At 41.6% G+C, this 25183-nt stretch overlaps 1 protein-coding gene across 6 annotated transcripts in view; it reads right to left on the reverse strand.

Moving 5' to 3' along the window:
- SOX5 (SRY-box transcription factor 5) overlaps nucleotides 1–25183 on the reverse strand; it is a 1357610-nt gene that overhangs the window by 518707 nt on the left and 813720 nt on the right. The gene's annotated exons all lie outside the window — the stretch shown is intronic.

Consider the following 25183-nt stretch of genomic DNA (forward strand, 5'->3'; position numbering starts at 1 on the left):
TAGTGGACTAAGGAGACAGCATAATGGTTATACAAAAGCCTTTTATGCCTGAGGCTTTGAGGTTCCAAACCCCAAGTTTAATCCCCAGCATAAACCAGAGCTAAGTAGTGCTCTGGCTTTTTTGTATTTTTCTCTCATTAAAATAAAATAAAGATCAATTTAAAAGGAAGAAAGAAAGAAAGAAAGAAAGAAGAATAGTAAGAAAACAAATCGTTACCTAAATCAGGGAGAAACAAACAAACTAGCAACTGTTGAACTTAGAAAAATTGCATTTGCTAAAAAATGCAATGCCTACAAATGAGAGACACTTGGACAAAATAGGAACATTCCTGAAAACACACGAAGATCAATGGTTATTCAAGAAGAAAGATAAATATCTGAAAATATTCACAATGACTAAGAAAATTGCTTTAGCAATTCAAGATCCCCCAGCAAGGGGGGGCTCACCCAGTAGAACACACACAGGGGAGTGAGTGCTGGAGCTTCACAGGCACAGGGAGCATGTGCAGAGGGGAAGCTTCCTGAGGGGAAGGGGTGGAGCAGTGGTGTGGTTGAGTGTGGCTACTCCACCTTGCCCTCTTTCTCTCTCTCTCTCTCTCTCTCTCTCTCTAATTCTATCTAAAGCAAACAAACAGACAAACAAAACCCCAGAGGTGAAACCTTAAGAATAACCCCTGTGATGTATTTTAGCTAAAGAATGGCAAGACCTGCCTACTGAAAACTACCAAATATCACAGAGGAACAATATAAAAGAATTTTAGAAAAATAATGCAAAGAATGGATGGGGTGAGGACACAGATCTCTGGTGGGTGGAACATTATGGAATTATATCCTTGTTATCTTATAATTATGTAAATCAGTATTAAATCACTAATAAAAAATAAAATAATAAAAAAACCTCTATGTTAATAGTTAGGCAGGAGGAGATAGCATAATTGTTATGCAAAGAGACTCTCATGCCTGAAGTTCCAGGGTCCAGGTTCAATCCTCTGCACTACCATAAGCCAGAGCTGAGCTGTGCTCTGGTAAAAAATAATAAATACAAAGTAAAAAAATAAATACTTGGAAACTTATTAGAAATATAGGAAAAAGAAAAGTAATGAAAAGACCATTCACACCCATATGCTAGAAGATTCAAGATATTAAAATAAAAGTCTCCACAGTTTTTAATCTACTATAAACATAACTCCTATAACAATACCAAGAGTGTTTTTATAGATATTTACAAACTGATTTTATATTTTATATCACTATGTAAAAAATACAAAATACTAAAAAAAACATTGAGAAGGAATAAAGCTGGAAAAACACATCTTTTTAAGCTTCAAAGCACAATTGAAGAAAAAAAAAGTGTGCCATTGTAAAGTTAAATATGAGGCCATTGAAATAAAACTGAAAATCCAACAACTAAAGGTCCTCGCATAGGGTAATGTTTGTGCTTTACTGGCTAGGCCATTGCCAGGCTCCAGAAGACAGTTCTTTTCAATAAAATATTCTGATCATTCAGCTTGAGACTACATATCAAGCTCACTTTGCAAGTACAGTTCTTTTTGTTACATCTGGCCACACTGCAGTGCAAGTTGCATGTCACTTGGCCTCAGAGCCTCTGAATCTGCAGTTCCTGGTGTGGTAGACGCAATTTCAAAATTAGGATCACATCTTTTAGGCTCATTCCCTCAGTTCATTAAATCCTCAGATGGACTTCTCTGTGGAGAAGAGGCCTACTATCTCCTCCCTTCCTCTTCAGTGGACATATGCTCCCCTTCTTACATTTCCTTGAAGACCACTGCTAAATAACAAAAAAGTATCCTGCAACAGTGTCTGCTGCCTATTTGGAACTCAACAATTATTTCTTGAGTGAAGGATGTCACAGGCACAACTATCTCCATGATTGCCATGAACAGCAGAGCTTGAGACTGTCTTTTAGACAACTTTCATAATGTTTAGAGAGGTAGACATCATAACAAACACTTGTTTCCCTATCTTTAAACACACACACACACACACACACACACACACACACACACACACACACACACACACACACGGTAATTTTTCTATTAAAGAAAAGTTCCCAAAGGAACAAAATGGTTGAAGAAAAATTATGAGAATCTTTGACATGGCTCTTGAGCCCTATATTTGCATCTGGAATAGTTTTCCATTGATATTCATTCTGGATTCATTCCTTTGGCTAGGTTTATCATTGGCTAACTGAAATGGGCTATTGATGCCAAAGGCCTTTGTAGTAATCTTTAGTGGAAAAGCATTCTCATCCTGACCCAGTCAGTGAATGAGAAATCTTTTGTCAGAACATTCCCCCTGGTCATTCTTATATACATAAAGTGAATCCTCATCTTTTATCAATTTAGCAGAATAGAAAGAATATTAAAATAGGAGATTGTCTTGAAAAGGGAGGTAAGAGAAAACTCTTTTCATACATCATGTTGTTAATGGTTTAATCATTAAGCCCAAGATGTTAAGAGAACAACAACAACAAAAAAAAGTGAAGGGAATTGGAGGAAAGCTGTTTTCTCTATTTTTTTTATTTGTAGATCCCAAGATCACTGGTTTCTCACTGTCCTTTCTATTACTGCTTTTTAAGGAAAGGGTAGTCTCTCCTTCACCATCTTTGTTTTGCAGGAGAATCGGCATAAACTTCTTAGTCTGTTCCTCCTGTTGGGAGCAGGGGTGCTTATAGTGACCACAAGTGGACTCTCTCCACTCCTTCCATTTCTGGCATGCAGGCAGATCTGCTTAATCCTAGTACTCAGCATTAGCAAGACTCCAGCCCAGGTCCTCTGATATCACCATGCTCAATAATGAAAGCCACACGTTGACCCTCATCTGACTTACTCCTTTAAGTAATAGCTGCCTTTATAAAATAATCACCCAGAGAAGATCTCTTTATGAGTCTCTCCAAACAACTCCATATAGGTCTTTACTTCTGAGGTTTACTGTCTCAACTATAGAACCTCAGGCAGGGAGAATTGGGGGGTATTTAATTTCCAGAATATTTTTTATTTTTAAATTATTTTACAGTGATGTCTGTTGCTTTAGTTACTTAGTAGTCCTATAAAGGCTTCCTAATTAAATTTAAGGGATGAGTTTAGAGAAAAAGAAATATAATCATCTTTGGTGCTACATTTCCAAGTAGCTGCCATTCAGTGAAAAACAAGTAGTTAAAGAAAGGAATGACTTATACACACTATAAAAATATCTAAAATTCAGACTAGAATGGCTCTTTATTCCCCACTTTACTAATTTAGAGACTGTTTGAGCTGAACCATTTGTGATAACAAAAGAGAAAAATGGGTGAAAAAATTGATGAAGCTACTTTTACCGAAATGTTTTTTTTTAAGAGGATTTTTGGTGCACATTTTCTATAATATTATGCCAAATAAAGAACCATTCTAATTTAAAGGACCCATAGTATCAATTATCATCACTGTCAATCAGAGAATGAAAGCATTCTCCGATGGGCCTTGACAGAACTACGATTACTATTGTTTCTGCAGTGTTAGAAGTATGCAAATGAAGACACTTCAAGAAGAGTTTGACACAACAGGTTTAACAGATAGGGCCCAATTATGTCAGTCAGTGGAATTCAAGGACTGAGAGGAATAGTGGGATATTCTAGGTTCAGTCCTCAGATGAAATCTGCATATATATTTTGTATTTATTTATTTTTACCAGAGCTCTGGCTTATGGTGGTACGGGGGATTGAACCTAGGACTCTGGAGCCTTAGGCATGAGAGTCTCTTTGCATAGCCATTATGCAATATACCCCCAAACACACACTCACAATTCAAGTTTACTAGCTCTTAAATTTTATCATTGAATTTATTGTTTTTAATTTTTTACTATTTATTCCCTTTTGTTGACCTTGTTTTATTGTTATAGTTATTAATGTTGTTATTGACGTCATCATTGTTAAATACGACAAGGGAAGATAGAGACGGGGAGAGAAAGACCTGCTTCACCACCTGTGAAGTGACTACCCCCTGCAGGTGGGGAGACAGCGGCTTGAACCAGGATCCTTACTCAGGTCCTTGAGCATTGTGCCACGTGCTCTTAACCAGCTGCGCTACCACCTAATTCCCACTATTATTATTTATTACCATCACATTTATCTATCTCTGTGGCTTAGTACTTGCCGAAGACTACTGCTCATGGTGGCCTTCCCCCCTCCCATACCTCCCTTTTTCTTTTCCTTTATTTTACCTCCAGTGTTATCGATGGGTTTTAGTATCTGCACTACGAATCCACTGCTCCTGGCAGCCATTTTTTCCATTTTATTAGATAGGACAGAGAAATTGAGAGAGGAGAGGAAGACAGAGAGGGGAAAGAAAGATAGACACCAGCAGACCTGCTTCACCGCTTGTAAAGCGACCCCCCCTGGAGGTGGGGAGCTGGGGACTCAAACCGGCATCCTTGGACAGGCCCTTGAGCTTTGTACTATGTTCCCTTAACCTGGTGTGCCACTGCCCAGCTCCACTTAATTTTTTAAATTTTTATTTATTACCTTTTGCTGCCCTTGTTGTTTCATTGTTGTAGTTATTATTATTGTTGTTATTGGTGTTGTCATTGTTGGATAAGACAGAGAGAAATGGAGAGAGGAAGGGAAGACAGAGAGGAGGATAGAAAAATGGACACCTGCAGACCTGCTTGACCGCCTGTGAAGCTACTCTCCTACAGGTGGGGAGCTGGGAGCTCGAACCTTGGACTCTTACGCCAGTCCTTGCGCTTTGTGCCACCTGTGCAAAACACAATGACTGTCGTAAGAATCCTGGTATGAGCCCTCTGCTCCCCACCTTCAGAGGGTTGCTTTGCAAGTGGTGAAGCAGGTCTGCAGGTATCTATCTATCTTTCCTCCTCTCGGTATTCTCCTCTCTCCATTTCTTTCTGTCCTATCCAATAACAACAACAGCAATGACAACAATAACAACTACAACATGCACAACAACAAGGACAATAAAATGGGAAAAATAGCCTCCAGAAGCAGTGGATTCATTCATCGTGGGGGCACCGAGTCCTAGAAATAACCCTGGAAGTAAAAAAACAAACAAACAAAAACTTGTTTGGTCAAAAGAATATTGTGTATTCACCTGTCCCTAATATCCTCTCTCAAATCTTTCACTAGAAATAACTTCTAAATTAAGACACAACATTTAAAGTGTGAAAGAACAATAAGCAAAGTACAGATTTCTTGCTGAAACTGTATGTAGGTGTTGACTTCTTCCAAGAAAATATATCATCCAATCTCGCTGGGCCCTGATGATTTTGATTTCCTTGCCTTCATTCAATCATCTAATGATTGTCTCAGCTTTAGACTCAGTTTACCATTTCAGATGTATGTCTCTTCTCCACACATTTCTTCATAACAAATAATTCTCTATTGAAACAACTTTTATTGAATTATTATTTCCCAGGAACTAATCCCATTCCTCCAAACTTTTTTTTCAGTTTCAAAATCAAGATGAATTGGGGCTGGGTGATGGCACACCTGGTTGAGTGCACATCTTATAATGCACAAGGAGCCCCCAACCCCCACCTGCAAGGGGAAAGCTTCACGAATGGTGAAGCAGGGCAGCAGGTGTCTCTCTATTCTCTCCCTCTCTATCTTCCCCCTGCCCTCTCCATTTCTGACGATCTCTATCCAATAAATAAAGAAAGAAAAAATTTCAAAAATCAAGATGAATTTATTATTTGTTGACCTCTTTCTTTACTAGAATGTAGTTCCACAGTGCCGTAGCAATCTTTGTAGGTTTTATTTACTGATACATTCACAGTTCTATCCCTGAAATAGTGCCTAGCACACCAGACACAAATATGTGAAAAACAAATGAATGGCACTGTGGTGTGTGTGTTGGAAGGAACATGAAAAGGAAGTAACTAGCAGTGAGACATTGTATTGTGTATGGCTCCATTCCTCTAAAAAAAAAAAAGCTACAGATAAGGACAGAAATAGGCAACAGAGATGCCTCTGTCCTCATAGAAAATACAAAACAGCCAACCAGAGACCTAACGATCAGCATCTGTATCAAAAAGAAAGACGAAATTTTATGTTTTATATGAAATCTCTATTGTTACTATCATGAATTTCTTAGAAAATCTTTCTCCAGAACATAGAACAATACTCTAAAGTCAAATGTTCTGGAGGTCAAAGATACCGCTGACTAAATTCCAAATGATATATACTCTAGCTATTGTTTTTGTTTGTTTTCTTGTTTTAAGAAGTAAATATCAGATTTCTCAGAGGGGGGAATCATAACCATGGTACAACCGTAAGATGAAGCAATCTGGTCAGAAAAGTGTGCATAGTTAAGTGAGATCTACACGGTCAGAACTGCTTATCTTCAGAATCTCTATAGAAATTAAACTTTAAAAATAGAAAACAATGTTCTTTATAATGCATACATGAACACACAGGACAAATGCTTCTCATCTAGTACAGAGGAGCCACCTTGGTGACTCATTTCAATGATATGTAAACTGGTTCCTATTTTCCAAGGACTAAAACTTTGCTTCAGTTTACCAGCATTACATAGTAAACCCTTTGTAACTAAATTTCCTCTGTCTCCCTCTCCCTCTCCCTCTCTCTCTTCCTCTCCCAACCACCTACTTCCCAAAAAAGATAACTTTATCCTTTGTTGCTTTGGAGGTTGTCTTATTTTGCAGAGTAGGCTGAGATACTGACAGTGCTGGCCCATTTTCAGAGTTGTTGCTTTGTGGTAATAACTCCTCTGCTGCTCATTCTTCTTGCTGTGCCTGCAACCTGATTCATGCCTGAGTTGATTGGAGATAAAATCACCTTCACACTGGAGGCACAGGTTAATAGCAACTCTTCTAAAGTAACAATTAAGGATAAACAAACTGCAATAGGGGATGAGCTGCACTTGGGAGAAGCAGGATTCAACCCACACTTTCATCTTGGCCAACTTGTTAAATCCACTGAAATTGGGAGTCTTCTTAAAAGAAAACACATTTGTATGACCCATCCCTTCTGCCATTTGCAGGGGGGGGGGGGGAGTGTTATCTCTTATTAACTGGTGATGCAAATGTAGAGGGGAAAAGTTACCTACAGATCTAACCAATGTAGGAAACACACTATAACTAAAAGGACTTAACCTCCATTCTCACACATGGATCATTTCTAACTTCTGAATATTGCATATGAACAATTTTATAACGTTTGTTTAAGAAAATTATTGAAGTTCCTTGTACTGCAAACTTCAGATGAAGAAATAAACACTAAATTTCCAGAGTTTCATTTTACACATGGCCCACTTAGGAGAGAGCCTGATAGTAATTTACTTATGAATTTACTTTATGTTAAACATTTCTCTTCTGTAGGGAGACAGGTGACTGAAAGAAGGATGTTGCTTTGCAAAACAGAGTAAAGAAGACAGGTCATGTCTCTGAAACCCACTGCCAGGTTACCAACACAAAGTTGCTCTTTTGTCATAATTTTCTGGAAACATGGAGAAACAGGAGCCCAGAAGTAAGCCACATCAATTCACATAATAAGGTAGTCACTTTCTTTTTATCTTCAACTTTCCCTGTGATTCACAGGAAGGAAGTAAGCAAGAAAGAAAGAAAGAAAGAAAGAAAGAAAGAAAGAAAGAAAGAAAGAAAGAAGGAAAGAAAGAGAGATGGAGGGAGGGAGGGAGGGAGGGAGGGAGGGAGGGAGGGAGGAAGGAAGGAAGGAAGGAAGGAAGGAAGGAAGGAAGGAAAAGAGGGAGGAAGAAAGAAAGATGAAATGGTATGCTTGGATTTTTCAAAATCCACAATGAGAAATTGAGAATTTTGAAAAGCATGGAGACCTTTTATTTTGCAATTCACATTTGAGTCCCTCTCAGTCAACAACTAACAGGCTTCATGCTTGGGATTTATAACTCAATAAAAAGGACTAGGCATTGATAGATCTTGTCTGAGAAGCCTCCAAGGAAATCAGTATTGCTTTAGGAGGAGAAATCAGCAGGTGGCACTCTTTACTCTGCATCTGTTCAGAACCACTTTTTCAGGGCAGAATATTAGAAGTGACTTCCTACAAAAGGCGTATGAAGTAGGGTGGGCGTGGGGGTGGTATTGGAGACCTAAGCTCCTGAGTGAGGCTTTTGGCCTTAGATAGTGTATGGTCCAACTCATGTTAAATCTACTAGTAGCAGTCTCCTTCCTCACTGTCTGCTACTCCAGCATTTCCATAAGGAATTCCTCTCATTAGTACGACTATTATGTTTCCAGGCTACATGAATGCATTTCATAGTTAAAGTTTTCTCTATTTCTCAGTATGCACAAGGCATGTCTACTCATACTGTAAACAGCATTCCATGTTTTCAGTGTTCTAGCTTCTCTTCATATATAATCCAGGGGGATTGTGGTCAGGAGATGATAAAGAGGTCCATCCGTGAATCTAATAGTGCTGAGGACAGGAATTGTCTAGATAGAATCATTCCACACTAGCTTAGGAATAAGACATGCAGTGTTAGTAAATCTCAGATGTTTTCTCTAGAGAAAGTTATTCTGAGCAGCAAGGACTTATTGCTACAACTACTTCTCTGCTTCATTATGGATTTTACTAAAGCTCTTCACCAAAAAAAAAAAAAAAAGTACTGTGATCATATTCTCTAAAAGCTTAAGATAGCTTAATCATTTAGATGATAAACATTTATTTTCAGATAACAGGAGATTAATTTGCATGTTCAAAACATTTTGTTTGTTTGTTTGTTTTCTTCCAGAGCACTGCTTAGCTCTGGCTTATGGTAGTGTGGGGGACTGAACCTGGGATTTTAGAGCCACAGGCATAAGAGTCTGTTTGCATGACCATTATGTTATCTATGCCTGCCCTAAAATGATTTTCTAAAACAAATTTCATTCTGGTCACTGTCAAGAGTAACCTTGATTTCACAAACTTCAGAAAAATGTTCCAACTTTTAACAGCCCTGCAATATTTGTCTTTACCTCATGAAAGGTTAGGAGGAAAGGATTCTTGTTGAAGGTTCACCAATGGCTTAACCATATCTTCCTTTACTGAAGATACTTATAGGCAAACTGAAAAATTTCTCTGATTTTTTGCAAAGGACTAAAAAATAAAGTATCTTTTGGAGGAGTTGAGTTTGGGGCAAGAAGCAAAATTCTTTGTGTTATCCAAAAAATTTGATAAACATGAAAATAAATTAGAATTCCATCCATTTCAATTTTATTATTTTCTAAAATACATCATTTAGAGAAGCAACAATGACATAATAGGAATAAGAAACAGTATGGATGCTCTAGAAGTTTGGATGAGTATTAAATACAAAATCAATTGGGGTGGATAACATTTCTGGCATTTGTAAGTAAGGCAAGAAAAATGGGTAAAATCTTTTGAAGAGAGGCTTTTTAAAAATATTTTATTTATTTTATTTTTGAGAGAGATGCAGAGGGGGGAGAGAAAGGAAAGAGAGAGAGAGGGAAAGAGAGAAATACCAGAACACTGCTCAGCTCTGGCTTATGGTGGTGTGGGGGATTGAACCTGAGACTTTGGAGCCTCAGGCATGAGAGTCTGTTTGCATAACCATTATGCTGTCTCCCCCGCCCTTTTTCCTCTTTTTTTTTTAGCTAGGCCTTTAGTTTTCATTTTACACCTTAATATCATTTATATAAAATTTCTTTATTTGTATTTGTGTATTTTTTACCTTAACTTTGTTAGTGGCTTAATACTGATTTACAAAGTTATAAAGTAACAGGGATATAATTCTGTACTATTCCCACCACCACAGTTCTGTATCCCAGTTCCCTCCATTGGAAGCTACAGTAGTTCTCCCAATGTCACAGATATGGGTTAAATATATATATATCCATTTTCCAAGGTCCTGTCTTCTCTTCCTTTCCAAGTCACACCTACACCTATTTACTTCTGAATGTCTTTCCTTTTTCCCTCTTCTCTCTCTAGGTCCTGATGGAATTGGGCTTCAGAGCCCTCTAGTCATCTAATACTACTTCCCTGCTGGGGGTATGGACCAAAATACTTTATGGGGTGCAGAAGGTGTGAGTTCGGGCTTCTGTGATTGCTTCTCCTCTGGACATGGGTGTTGGCAGGTGGACCCACACCCCCAGCCTATTTCTGTCTTTCCCTAGTGGGGCAGGGCTCTGGGGAGGTGAGGTTCCAGGATACATTCATTGGTAAGGTTGAAGAGGCAGGCATATGTAACAGAATATGTAGCATACTCTGAACCTTTAGGGTTTTTTTTTTCTTTTTGGTATGCATAGATACTGACAGACTCTTTCCCTTCATCCCTCCTTCCTCTCTTCCTCCTTTGCTTTTTCTCTTCTTTTTTCTTATTTAAAATAGAGAGACACAGGTGGTGAGAGACAGAGAAAGGAGAGACACCACAGTGCTGGTCATGCATGGTGCTCCCATGTAGTGTTGGGGGCTCCAGCCTGGGTCCTTGAGCATCGTAAAGTGTACAGTCTCCCAGGAGAGCTATCTCCTGGTTGCCATAAAGATTGAAATGGGGATGCATGAATTCTACAGGGCACTCTAAAATAAACTCTTGTTTCCCTATGATTTCACCAAAGCATTTGATGACTAGGAAGCTCACATACATGAGCCAGCATTCCTCTCCTAGACCTCTCATCACTGTATGTCATGTCATGACACAGTACTCTTGGAGAACAACTCATATGTGATGGCAGGAGAACATGGTACTAGAAGCACTTTGCTCATCAGAGGCTCTGGGCTTCTCCAGTTCTCATGCAGAAGCCTTGGGATTGGAACTTTTTAGCCTGCCTCTGCCTCTGCCTCTGAGCTCCTGTGCCACATCCAGCCCCTTTGCTAGTGGCTACTGAAGACACACACATGATGCTGGAGAGCAAAGCAGAACTAGGAGTTGCATATGCAACAACTTTATCTGGACACAGGAAGTGAATATGCTTCAATTTGGGGTGGACTCAAAAAGTTGCTTCATTTCTTGGGAAGCAAAAATCATATACCTTTTCATGTTGGGTATCATGCCAATTAAATGAATGTGGATTTGGAGAGTCACTGGGGAAGAAAGAAAGAAAGAAAGAAAGAAAGAAAGAAAGAAAGAAAGTCAAAGATAACTTGCCTAGACCAAAACTGGGCACATATATAACATCAGAGTCCCTGGTTTATCCAGTCTGAAATCTGAAATGACTCCTGAAGTCCACCATTTGATGGTCTTGTTCCTTAATAGAGACAACCATGTGTTGAGAAGGACAGTATATTATTTCACTAAGTGCTTTTGGGGGGAAGAAGGGATTTAGAGGTAAAACTACTGGCTTTGTGTGGCAAGGTCATGACCTTTGACAACTTTGGAGCTTATCTCTTTCATCTTCTCACTCTCCTGAGACCCCTGGCTTGCAGAGGAATCGAGTTTATAAGCCCAGGCTAGACAGAATTGAGCATTGTTGTGGAGCTAGGTTCTCTCTCTCTCTCTCTCTCTCTCTCTCTCTCTCTCCCCCTCTAAACAAAACAGATCTGAACTGAGCCAAGGAAACAAAAATGTATTGTTCCTCGCAGATGGAAGCGAGTGTCGCCTAGGTAACCAGATTAATCTCCTTTTTCTCTCCCTTCCTCTCTTGTAGTGTGGTAATCGGTGGGCTCTTTTCACAAAAAAGCCAGCCTCAAAGCTGGGACTCTAACTAGGTTCCTAATTAGCTGCAATTTACAATGAAGACAACATGATGAGATAATAGAAATTTGCAAAATAATGACATACCTCAGCAAAATATTCCTCCTCCTAAGAACCATTTTTATACAAAAACAATAAAGAAGGCCCTTCTAAAGCAAAGCTGGAAAATGGTGGTGTATTATGTAACACAGAACATTATTGTTCGCCTCTTGTTCCCCCAATCAACAGCTTATTGTTTGGCATCTTAAATAAAAATGACTCAAATACAGGCCACATAATGATCTCCATTGCGCTAATACACTGTATATACTGAGTAGTCAAAAAATGTACGAGAGCCAGTACCAGTGGGGCTGATAAAGTAGCAAAGCCCAGGAAGGTAATTTACAATACAATGCAATAAGCATTATTACTGTTCTTAATCACACATATCTTTCTGATTCCTGTCAGGATGCACTCTGACATAAAAAAAAAGGGCATCTGAAAGGAGGACAGCTAGTTAATGAAATATGATGGATCACATTTGTTTTCATGTGGTGATTAGCTCAAATGAAGCAGCCTCCAGACTGTTAGCCAACAGTATTCTCTTGTGTGACATCAAAGACTACCATTCAATGAGGGCAGAGGAAAAAAAAAATCCCAGTAAGACAGCACAGAGGGAGGAGCTCCTAGGAACTGAAAGAACCATTAATAGTAATCGCTACCTTATGTCCAAAAGAACAGAGCATGGAAAAAAAAAAGGCCAAGGCCAAGCAGCTACTGATTTCACAATGAGAATCATCAGCACCTAGGCAGCTCATGGGGGACAGTACAGCTCTTAGGCGGTGGGCAAGGGGCTGGCATTTCGCTCCCCGGGAGCAATCTGTCACTTGTGACAGGAGGGGGCCTACCACCATGCCTTGTCTGCATCAAGATCACAGCTTCCTATGAAACATAGAATCCAAACAATGAAATAGAATGCAATGCCATGATTCACATCAACAAGAATCATTCATAAATGGCAACAGATTGTCTAACCAATTGGGTGGGGTGGGGTGTGAGGAGAAAAGAGGAAGAACAACCATGTACCAAAAAAAAAGAAATAAATAAAACCCTATTTGCTTATGGACTAGTAATTGTCAAGAGTACAGCTGCACATACTTGAAAACTAATGGTCCCTGGACTTGCCCATAAATAACTACTGACTAAAAACCAATTGGCCAGAGACAGAGAAAACATTAACCCTTTGGTCATTTGGCCCTCAGCAAGAAGGCAAGGAGATTCCCCCCTCACTAAGTAATTAAAAGGTAACAAGTAGGATAGATTAGTGAAGGTGCCAAATGGGCTCTAATGACTTTGGAGAGGGGAAAAAATGTTGTATTTGGTAATAATATTTGCAGAAAAACAAAATGAGAGAGAGAGAGAGAGAGACTGACTCCATCTGGGTGTATCACAACCCCAAAGAGTTCAACATTCCAGTTTTAGAAATAAAGCAAAGATATCTTGACTTGCTTAGGGCTGGCAACTTTTCCCAAAGATGGGGGCAAAAAAAAAAAAGCCCCTTTGGCTCTCAGCCAAGACTGAAAGGGAGGAAAGGCTGTGACACAGTGGTGAGAGCCAAGGATCAGTGGCCATAAATATCTAGGGTCTCTGCTTCTAGATTTTTTCCATGGAATTGACATTTACTGTAAATGTGAGATCTGCTCACCAAACGAAGTTTACTTTTGAGTTTTATGTAATCCTTACAAGAAATGTTCTCACCCATATAATTCATGGTATGAGTCAATAGAATAATTTTGATGGAAATAATGAAGAGGAACATGTTAAACTATTACATGACAGTAAAAGACTCAGGGGTAGTAGCATTTGGTTCCAAGGCATGAGCTCAGTTCCTGTCGGCTCTGTTGCCAACTCTTGCAGTGGTCAGTTATGGTGTGTTGATCTTTAGGACTGCTCTAGGAATGAATACACTCAAACTCCAAGGGCATCAAGTCCTACTAATCTTGGCACAGGCTTTCCCCAGAGCTTCCCTTTCCCAATCAGCCCCACAATACACAATCCGTCTGTGCTGAACAGAACTGGTGTCGGTTACAGGCCAGCACAGAGCTTTGCCCCTGTCCTGCTCTCTCTGTGCTGTCATCCTGAAGAATTGTCCTCTCTCTCACCTCCTTGTACTCTCTGTGATAGCTGTTCAAAATCACTGAATGACACATTTCCCTTCCTCTATCACTCTGAGTTGCAAGTCTGCCCTCCTGTCCCCATCTAACTTCACAGCACTTTCTGCCTTCTGCAAGCAATTTATCAACTTCCCTGTAGGGTTCAGGGAGAAGCACCTCTCCTGTTAAGCTTCTCTCATCTCCACTGATGGTTGAGATTCACTCTGCTCATTTCCACTCCCCACCACACACCAGGATCTTGCTTTGGCAGTTTCTCCCCATTTTTAGTTTCAGTATATCCTCTGCTCCACCAATTCATTCTACAAGCAGGTTTGGATTATCCCCATGCTAATGAAGTCCTCTTTCCCATATCTATGTCCCTGCAACCACCACCCAATCACCTTTCTCATGATTCCTGGTTTTATTATTATTGTTATTTGATATTCATTCTATATATTTATTTATTGCCTCCAGGGTTATGGCTGGAGCTCAGTGTGGGCACTGTGCATCTATTGCTCCTGGCGGAGATTTTTTTCCCATTTTATTAGATAGAACAGAGAAATTGAGAGGGGTGGGGGAGACAGAGAGAGGGAGACAGAGTGACACCTGAAGACCTGCTTCGCCACTTGTGAAGCGGACTCCCTGCAGGTGAGGAGTGGGGACTTGAACCTCGATCATTGCATGGGTCTTTGCGCTTAATACTGTGTGTGCTTAACAGGGTGTGCCAAAACTTTCACATGAGACAGAGACTGAGAAGCTAGATAGCAGCACTCTGATACATTCGACACTAGAGACTGAACTGGCTTCTTCAGGCATGTATGTAATTCCAGTGTTGTACCAACTGGGCTGTTTCCCTACCACACACAGACTCTTTTCAGTCTAACCTCACAGGTGATGGCCATAGTTTTTATTCTAAATATAAAAAAATCAGATGAAAAAATCCCCAGGAAATAGATAATCCCTTATTGCTGTTTTTTTTTTGTTTGTTTGTTTTATCATTTTCTTTTTTTTTTTTTTTTTTTTTTCTCCAGGGTTATTGCTGGGCTCGGTGCCTGCACCATGAATCCACCGCTCCTGGAGGCCATTTTTCACCCTTTTCGTTGCCCTAGTTGTTGCAGCCTCGTTGCCGTTATTATTGACATTGTTGACGTTGCTTTGTTGTTGGATAGGACAGAGAGAAATGGAGAGAGGAGGGGAAGACAGAGAGAGAGGGGGAGAGAAAGATAGACACCTGCAGACCTGCTTCACCGCCTGTGAAGAGACTCCCCTGCAGGTGGGGAGCCGGGGGCTCGAACCGGGATCCTTACTCCGGTCCCTGCGCTTTGCGCCACGTGCGCTTAACCCACTGCGCCACCGCCCGACCCCCCTGTTTTATCATTTTCTGAGAAATGTTTCCTTGCATTTTTGACTGTCAATTAAAAGATGAAAACACACCTGACAGCGAGTCAGGCGGTAGCACAGCAGGTTAAGTGCATGTGGTGCGAAGCACAAGAACCAGTGTAAGAATCCTGGTTCAAGTCCCGGGCTCCCCACCTGCAGGGGAGTCGCTTCACAGGTAGTGAAGCAGGTCTGCTGGTGTCTATCTTTCTCTCCCCATCTTCCCCTCCTCTCTCCATTTCTCTCTATCCTATCTAACAATGATAATATTAACAACAACAATAACTACAACAACAATAAAAAGGGCAACAAAAGGGAAAATAAATAAATATAAAAAAACCAACCCACCTGACATACTCATTTCAGCATCTTACTCATGATTAGAATCAAACAAAGCCCAAGATGGGAGGAACTTATTCAGTATTCTTCTGAATTTTGCCCAAGGTAGAATTAGACCTACACATTTCGAGCAAGTTAGGAGTAGAACTCTAACCTGACTACTGGACTCCCAGTTCTGTGCTCTTTTCTCTTCAGATAAAATTCTACTCTCCCAAATATTCCTATGCACATGTAATTTCTGTTAAAAACAATGAACAAATTTAACATTGAGACCAACTTGAGATATAATGGTGCATTTCAATGGGTTTCCTCTCTCTAGTGCTATGGAAATGCTTAGCCATCCCTAGGCAGTGAAATTTCATAGATAGAGATTAAACAGAGATGAGGGAAATACAAGGCCAAGTCTGGTATTTGAACTGATGTGTGTAAATACAGAATCAGTTTATTTGCTTGGTTACCTGTTTCCAACCATGCTAGTCATTGGTGTTTGGTGTCTGTACAACTCTACCACTTCTGGCAGCCATTTATTTTCCCTTTTAAATTGAGAGAGGGAGGGAGGAAGGGAGGGGGAGAGAGAGAGAGAGAGAAGAAGGAGGAGGTGGAGGAGGAGGAGGAAGAGAAGGAGGAGAAGAAGAAGAAGAAGGAGGAGGAGGAGGAGGAGGAGGAGGTAGAGGGGGTGGAGAGGGTGGAGGGGGTGGAGGGGGTGGAGGAGGAGGAGAGGCACCACAGCACCACTTCACTGTTTGTGAAGCTTTTCTCCTGCAGGCGTTTCCAGGTATGTGGTGTCCAGGGTGTTCTCACACAGTAATGTGTGCTCTATGCTGTGTAAGAAACCTCTGCACCTACCCCCCTCTGTCCCCCATTAAGTATTAGAGATGAAAGACTAGAGGCTGGGGAGATGGCTCAGCTAGTTGAAAATAGGACTTATATGCTCAGAACTCTTGGTTCAAACTTCAGCACCACCTGTGTCAGAACAGTACTCTGTCATCTCCTGTGGGAAGGTCTCTCTGGATTTCAAATGTGAAATAAATAAAGCAATTTTTTTCAACTTTTTCTTTTAAGTCCAGGGGTTATCCCTGGGACTTGGTGCTGTCATTATGAATCCACTGCTCCCTATGACATTCCCCCCCTCCATTTTTCCCTTTATTTTTTACTTGACAGGATGGAGTGAAATTGAGAGGGAAGGGGAGATAGAGAAGAAAGGAGAGAGAGACAGCTGCAGCTCTGCTTCACCACTCATGAAGCTTCCCCCCTGCAGGTGAGGAGTGGAGGCTTGAACCCAGGTTCTTGAGCACAGTGATATGTGTGCTTAGCCAGGTGCACGACCATCCAATTCCCCTAAAGTAAATATTTTTAAAAAATAAAGTAAGATTGTAAAGATAGTCTGGCTCAATTTTCTGTTACTGTCTTGTTATTTGATTGTTTATTCATCCTAAAACATGAACACCAGAAGAAATATACATATACATGTGCCAAGTGAGCATTTGTGTCTATTCTCCTGTCTCTTCATTCATACCTAAAATTTGAAGTTGTATAAAGTCCACTTCTCCCAGGTCAGTCAGAAACTTGACTGGAAAACTATGTTACCTGGGAAGCTGTTAAAAGACCTTGAAAAATTCATGTTAAGTGAAATAAGTCAGAAACAGAAGGATGAATATGGGATGACCTCACTCTCAGGCAGAAGTTGAAAAACAAGATCAAAAGAGACAAGTAGAACCTGAACTGGAATTGGCATATTGCACCAAAGTAAAAGACTCTGGGGGTGGGTGGGTGGGGAGAATACAGATCTAAGAAGGATGACAGAGGACCTAGTGGGAGGTTGTATTGTTATATGGGAAACTGGGGAATGTTATGCATGTACAAACTATTGTATTTACTGTTCAATGTAAAACATTAATTCGCCAATAAAAATTATATTAAATTTTAAAAAATGAAAAAATTACTAACACATTCATGAACACTATGTTTGATAAAACATGCTCAGGGTTTCATCAAGGGTTTCTCCACTCTATGGGACCATGTTATCCTATAAAGAGGTAGAGAATCTCAGTAAATCAGAGTTTCACTTTTCCTCAACTTCATTTGATCTCTGGATGCTCTGATTCCCTTCTACAGTACCCTGAGCAGTTGAGGAATGGAGACAATGCCAAGTTGCAGATGCTACCATGATTTCATCCTGACAACCTCACCCCTCAGGAGCTTAACCCCACTACTAGGAGATAATAGAAATAGGCTGGGGGGGGGGAGCTGCGTGGTAGCACAGTGGGTAAAGTGCATATGGCGTGAAGCGCAAGGGCTGGTGTAAGGATACAGGATCGAACCCCCCAGCTCCCCACCTGCAGGGGGGTTGCTTTGCAATCGGTGAAACAGGTCTGCAGGTGTCTTTCTCTCCTCCTCTCTGTCTTCCCCATCTCTCTCGATTTCTTTCTATTCTATCCAACAACAACAACAGCTATGGCAATAATAACAACTACAACAAGTGAGTGCAACAAGGGCAACAAAATGGGTCTCCAGGAGCAATGGATTTGTAGTGCAGGCACCAAGCCCCAGCTATAACCCTGGGGGCAAAAAAAAAAAAGAAGAAAAAAAAGATAGAAAGAAAGAAAGAAAGGAAGAAAGAAAGGAAGAAAGAAAGAAAGAAAGAAAGAAAGAAAGAAAGAAAGAAAGAAAGAGGCTGGGGGTATGGATCGACCTGCCAAGGACTATGTCCAATGGAGAAATAATTACAGAGGCCAGAACTCACATCATCTGCACCCCCAAAACCATTTTGATCCATACTCCCAGTGGGTGAGAAGTAATAGGAGGAAGAGGATAGGAGGGCTCTGAACTCTAGCTCCATCAGGACCTGCAGAGAGAGGAAGAAAAAAGGAAGAATATTTGAATGTAGTAATAGGGTTACGTGTGGCTTGGAAAGGAAGAGAAGATGGGAACATAGAAAAAGATAGGCAAATATATACAAATACAGACAGACAGTTGTAGAAATAATAGTTAATCTATATCTACAACTTTGGGAGAACTGCTGTGGCTTACAATAGAGGGATTGGGGATTCAGAACTCTGGCAGTGGGAACAGTGTGGAATTATACCCCTGTTGACATGTAATTATGTAAATCAATATTGAATCACTAATAAATAAATTGCAAAAAAAAAGAATGAAGGCAATTAATAACTTTTACCAAAGGGAAGATAATTCTTACTCTAGCCCCACATGTACACACATCTATGGTTCTACATTATGTGGTAAAGCCTGCCTAGTGAATTGGAGCTATAAGTAAGTTCTTTTTTTAAATTTCTTTATTGGGGAATTATAAGTAAGTTCGTTCAGTCATTCTCTGAAGAAATCAGAAGTAAGAACCATTGGATACCAAATTATGGAATAAAACAAGTCACATTACAGTAGATTAGTGAGTCTTACAAAGTTTTGGCTAAGCAATGCCCACCATTTATTTTCATTATTATTATTATAATCATTATTATTTTTATTGTTTTTGCTTTCAGGGTTACTGCTTGTAAAGCTTCCCTCCTGCAGGTGGGGAGCCATAGGCTTGAACCCAGATCCCTGCTCTTAGTATTAGGTTCGCGTAAGCAGGTGCGCCACTGCCTGACCCGCCTGGGCATTCCTTTAAACCTTGAAGGTGTCAAATTCTACCTGGAGTAAGTAACTAAGGGTCAGACCATTGATCAAATGTCCAAGTCCCAGGAAGATGCACCCTGTGGCTTAAATCAACAACTGAAAATGTGGTCACCACATGTGAGGGGACAAACAAAAGCAAGACCTGGATGTCCTAATGTCTCACCACCCCAACCCACAGTTAAGACAAGGAACACACATGAAAGCAGTGCTCCCAGCCCAGAATTAACAGTGTTCCGTCAGTGCTCTTTACTTAAAGGAAGAAAACAATTAAGTGAAACCTTGAAGTAATCTCCTTCTGCCTCTTTAGCCTCTTCATCCCTCAACGCGTGGTTAGCAAGTGTGGCAATCAGGGCTACAGCCTGCTATCATTCGGCCTTAATTAAAAAAGACACAAGCAGGGGAGCTGTGAATTAGAAATGGAGCTCTCCGCACTACCCCCTGATTAATTCGAGGCTCATGTTGGATTAATAACTCCAAACAAAGAACAAAAGGAAATTGTTATGCGAATTGCAGCCCTCCCAGGCCAGACAAAGGTCAAATCACAGGATTTCAATTTCATCCGGAGTCCCTTAATCAACTCCCTCGGAAGGAAGACCATATGTAGTTCTGAAAGCTGCCTATTGTAGTCCCCTTGTCCCGGGACCTGAGGGATGGTGAGCTAGAGAGACACAGTCATCCTCTCAAGCTAAGCTCAATCGCTTCTCTTCTTCTCCATCAAGACTACAAAAACTTCATTATAAGCCGTGATTAAAGAAGAGCTCTGCCCGCAAAAAAACATCCTCAAGACTGTTGGTTTTGGAGGGAACTGGGCACTGCTGGTACTGGTCCATAGGGTCCACAGACTTTGATCCTCTCTGAGGAGTGAAGGAATCAGTCACCACAAAGAGGGGGCAGGGTGATGTCACCATGTCCCAGGGCAGGGGGACAAAGGGACAAGCATCCAACAGGGGTGCTGGGATATTCTACCAAATTCCCAGAGAGATGAAGATGAAAGGAGAACTTTTGCCAGTTGGATAAAAGGAGAGCACAAGAAAGGTGCAGCCCATGAGGGGAAATTCTAACAGGTCTCAGAAGACAGTATTCTCTCCCAAAGCTAATTAGAAACTCAAAACCCTCTTGAGGGCCTCTACATGACATTGCCCTCAATGTAGAACAACAATGGTAGAAATTGCCCCACTATCCAAAGGGAGGCTGGGTCAACATACTCTGCCACTCGAGGAAGACTGGTCCTTACATGAGTGCAGCCTAGAATGTTCAATCATGATCATAGACTGTGAATTCAGACTGACAGGGACTCAGGTTCCTATGCTAAATATGAATAGACATGGGCCCTGGGTCAAATACATGGGCTTTACAGTTAACAGGATTTATATACTTTCCCATATTTGGGAGCTACTCTCTGCCATGATCCAGCTTTCTAGTCCTATTCTCAACTCTGACATCATCTTCTCAGTACTTTCAGCCCACCTGCATGTTAGCTATCAGGCTCAGGCAAAATTAATAAAGTCAAAAGCCCCTTGGAATATACCTAAAATAGGCTTCTTCTAATATGAAGATCACAAAGCTCATCTACTACATTCTTACTTTTAGGTTCCTGATTTTAAATAATTTGTTCTGCTTTATATCTCAATGCTTTTTAGCCACCAAGTTGCAGATGCTACCATGACATCAATCTGACTTCCCTGGGCAGATGACTTCACCAATGTGTCCTGGTACCCCACCTCCCCAGAGCACTACCTCAATAGGGAAAGAAAAAAAAAAGCTGGGGGAATGGATCCACCTGGCAATGGCCATATCCACTGGAGAAGCAATTACAGATTCTAGATCTTTCACCTTCTGTACCCTATAAAGAATTTTGGTCAATACTCCCAGAGAAGGATAAAGAATGAAAGAGATAGGACATGGAACTATGGTGGTGGGAACTGTATAGAATTTTACCCTTATTATCTTACAATCTTGTTGATCATTATTAAATCACTAATTAAGAAGAAGAAGGAGGAGGAGGAGGAGGAGGAGGAGGAGGAGGAGGAGGAGAAGCTCTGCTACAGACTGGAATTCTAAGAGCCCCCCAGGCCCCAAGGGCAGAGCCAGCCACCTGCCCTCCACAGCAGTTCTAGACTTCCTCCCCATTGGGGGTTTCCTTCCAGACACACATGGAAGAAAGTACAGGCTGAGCATGATCTTCTACCAGTAAGGAGGCTTTAAGGGGTTTGAAGGCAGCTTCCCTACCCCACTAGAAAAACATAGAAACAGGCTGGGGGTATGGATTGACCTACCAATGCCTATGTCCAGCAGACAAGCAAGTACAGAAGCCAGAACTCCCACCTTTTGCACCTCAAAAGGAATGTTGGTCCACCCTCAGAGGGTTAAATGATAGAGGAAGTACACCAGAGTGCTTCTTCTTCTAGCGTTTGCCCTTCTTCCGTAGCCAGTCAATAGCGTCAGGTTGAGCCTGATGTAAAGTTTCAAGACCTCCTTTGAATCTGGAGAGGTGGCAGTTATTGACTATGTGGGTCATAGTCTGTCTGTAGCCGCAGGAGCAGTTCAGGTCGTCTCTGGCTCCCCAGCGATGGAACATAGCGGCGCACCGGCCATGGTCTGTTCAATAGCGATTGAGGAGGGCCCAATCATAACGTGCTAGGTCAAAGCCGGGTTGACGCTTGCAGGGGTCTGTGATGAGGTGTTTGTTCTTTACCTCAGCTGACTGCCAACTCTGTTTCCAAGAGACTGGAACAGAGAACTTCAGTGTAGGCGTAGGGGACCAGATTGGGTGACGAGACATCAAGCGTTGGACAGGGTGGGCAAAGATATCCGCGTATATTGGCAGGTCCGGTCGAGTGTAGACGTGGGAAATGAACTTAGATGATGCCGCATCCCGACGAATATCTGGCGGGGCGATGTTGCTAAGAACTGGCAGCCATGGAACCGGGGTGGAACGGATGGTTCCAGAAATTATCCTCATGGAGGAATATAATTTGGAATCGACCAAGTGGACATGGGGGCTACGGAACCATACTGGGGCACAGTATTCTGCAGTGGAATAGCATAATGCCAGAGATGATGATCATAGTGTGGAAGCGCTTGCGCCCCATGAGGAGCTGGCCAGTCTTGCAATGATGTTATTCCTCGCACCCACCTTTGCTACAGATTTTATGAGATGTTTGTGAAATGACAGAGTACGATCGAGAGTAATGCCAAGATAGACTGGCTGGGCTTCATGCCGGATTCTCGTACCGCCAAGCTGCACATTAAGCTCACGCGAGGCCGAGGTATGGTGTAGATGGAAAACAGATGATACCGTTTTTGCAGTGCTAGGGATTAGTCGCCATTTTTTACAGTAATCAGATATCAGAGACATGTCTTTCGTGAGTGTTTCCTCAAGGATGTCGAACTTGGATGCCTGAGTTGCACAGCAGATGTCATCGGCGTAGATGAACTTCCTTGAAGAAGTTTCTGGGAGGTCATTGATGTAAATATTAAATAGCGTAGGAGCCAGAACAGAGCCCTGGGGGAGGCCACTTGAGACAAGTCTCCATCTGCTAGACTTGTCACCCAGATGCACCCGGAATCTTCTGTTTTGGAGAAGAAACGATATAGTGTTGGCCACCCATGGAGGCAGGCATCTTGAGATCTTGACTAGGAGACCACGGTGCCAGATCGTGTCATAGGCTGCTGTGAGATCAACAAAGACAGCACCCGTCTTTAAATTCTTCTGGAATCCATTTTCAATGTAAGTTGAGAGGGCCAGGACTTGTTCGCAGGTAGATCTTCCTGGGCGGAAACCAGCTTGGGCGGGTGATAGGAATTTCTCTGTAAAATGAGAAATTCGTGACAGAAGCAGCCTCTCGAGGAGTTTGTAACACACAGAGAGGAGAGAAATTGGTCTATAGCTGGCGGCCAGTGTTGGGTCTTTCTTTGGTTTCAAAACTGCTATAATCTTCGCACAACACCAAACTTTGGGCATAGACTCAGATTCCAAGATATGGGACAGGAATGAAGCGAGCCACTTCTTTGCCGCGGGACCCAGGTTAAGAATGTGTTCTGGGGTGATGTTATCATAGCCAGCAGCTGTTCCTGGTTTAACCCTCTTCAAAGCGTCTTCCAGTTCAGGCAGTGTAAAGGGAGAGTGCTCTGTCCCCCCATTCCACCAGGTCCCATAGCATTTATCACCAAGAATGTTGTGGTTTTTGTTTGTATGTTTGTTTTTACCAGAGCACTGATCAGTTTTGCTTATGGTGGTGTGAGGGACTGAACCTGGCCTTCGAAGCCTTGGGCAGGAGATTCTCTTTGCATAACCATTATGCTTTCTACCCCCACCCAGGAATCTTGTTTTTATACCACCAATGAAAGGGAAGCCAGTCTGGAAAACACCAGAGGAAGCCAGGCACAGTTTCACTTATCTGAGGGAGAAGAGGAAAAAAGGGAGGACCCTTGGAAATAATAATAGGTGTAGAAGTGAACCAGAAAGGAAGTGAAGGCAGGACCATTGAAAAAATGGGGAAATATATATGATTCACTTTAAGAAAGAGAACGGGACAGGAGAATATGGAGAGAGGGAGAGACAGAGAGAAAGATGAAGAGATTCCATAGCACTGTTCCACCATCCATGGACCTCCCTCAGCACTCCCCTGAGGCCTCATGCATGAAAGGTGTGTGCTTTACTTTGTGAGCTATCTCTTGGTCTGGTCTTTGGGGATTTTAATAAACATTTCAAGACAGCTCTTTGGCCCTAAAGAAATCAACACTAATGATCATGAATGTTAGTTTTTTGTTTTTTGTGGTTTTTTTTTCTGAATGAGTCATCACTGGAGTACTAATAAAGTATCCTCTGCAAGACAGACACTTCATAATTCAAATTCTCAGGACAGTGTTATCTAATTGGACATGACACATTTTCCGGGCTCTTTCCAGTCTTTTTCACTGAATGCAATCATCATGGTCAACTACAAGTATCCAAGATTTCAGCATGTGTGGATCTCATATATTGCTCTGAACTCCCACCGTCACCATTCCTTTTATGCAATACAGAATATGTCTCATTTACATCACATAATCCAATCATACATTGACCCATATTGCATGGCCCACTATTTGCTGAGTGCTTCCTATGTGTATTAAGCATTGGAGATCAAAGGGTGGCTAAAGGCAGACATGTCTACTCTCAAGATCTCTATGATTCAGTCAGTGAGAGAGGCAATAGTCAACAAAAGCAGAAGTGGCATGTAAGAACACAAGGCAGGGCGGCTGGTGATGCCCCTAGTTGAGCACACATATTATCATGCATGAGAACCAGGGTTTGAGCCCCCACTCCCCATCTGCAGGCTAGAAGCTTCACAAGTAGTAAAGAAGGTCTACAGGTTTCTCTTTCTCTCACCCCTTTTATCTCCTCCTCTCCTCTCAATTTCTCTCTTTTGTATCAAATATAATAGAAAGACAACAAAAAGGAAAAAAAATGGCTGCTGGAAGCAGTGAATGTGTTGTGTTGATGCCCTGGTGGCTGTGGAATGGAAAAAACAAAACAAAACAAAACCACAAGGTACAGAGAGGTACAGGGTAAAGTTAGGTTTTTATCATATTTCAGGAGACTGCCAGAGATTTTGCTGAGGAGCTGATACTTCTCTTTTGACTGAAGTGTGTATGTCAGTTAAACTTAGAGAGAAGATAGAAGTAGAGTCATTGCTGCCGAGTCAGCAAGGATACTGAGCTAAAGGGGGCACGGGGTTCCCTACCAATGAGAACTGGGTAGACAATTGGGGGAAGGCACAAGCTCTACCTAAAAGCTGCTCTGTAACTGGAGGAGACCTCTGAAACTGTCTATGAGAAAGTGGTCAAGGTCTAATGGAACTGCAGCCATGGTAAGTTGTCCTCCATTCCATGAATTCTCTGGTGGCTGGAGGTAACACACCCTGCCCTTTGCAGAGTCCTGCAGGATGCACTGCATGGGGGAGTAGCATCCACTCACAAGAACTGGCATGGCCACTCTCTCTACGCCACTACTCTACTCCACAGGAGCCTGCACTTCAGCCCTAAGCCTGATCACATTCTCAGAGAGAGGAAAATCATTTC

This window comes from Erinaceus europaeus, chromosome 7, assembly GCF_950295315.1.
Source record: "Erinaceus europaeus chromosome 7, mEriEur2.1, whole genome shotgun sequence".
Classification (NCBI taxonomy): domain Eukaryota; kingdom Metazoa; phylum Chordata; class Mammalia; order Eulipotyphla; family Erinaceidae; genus Erinaceus; species Erinaceus europaeus.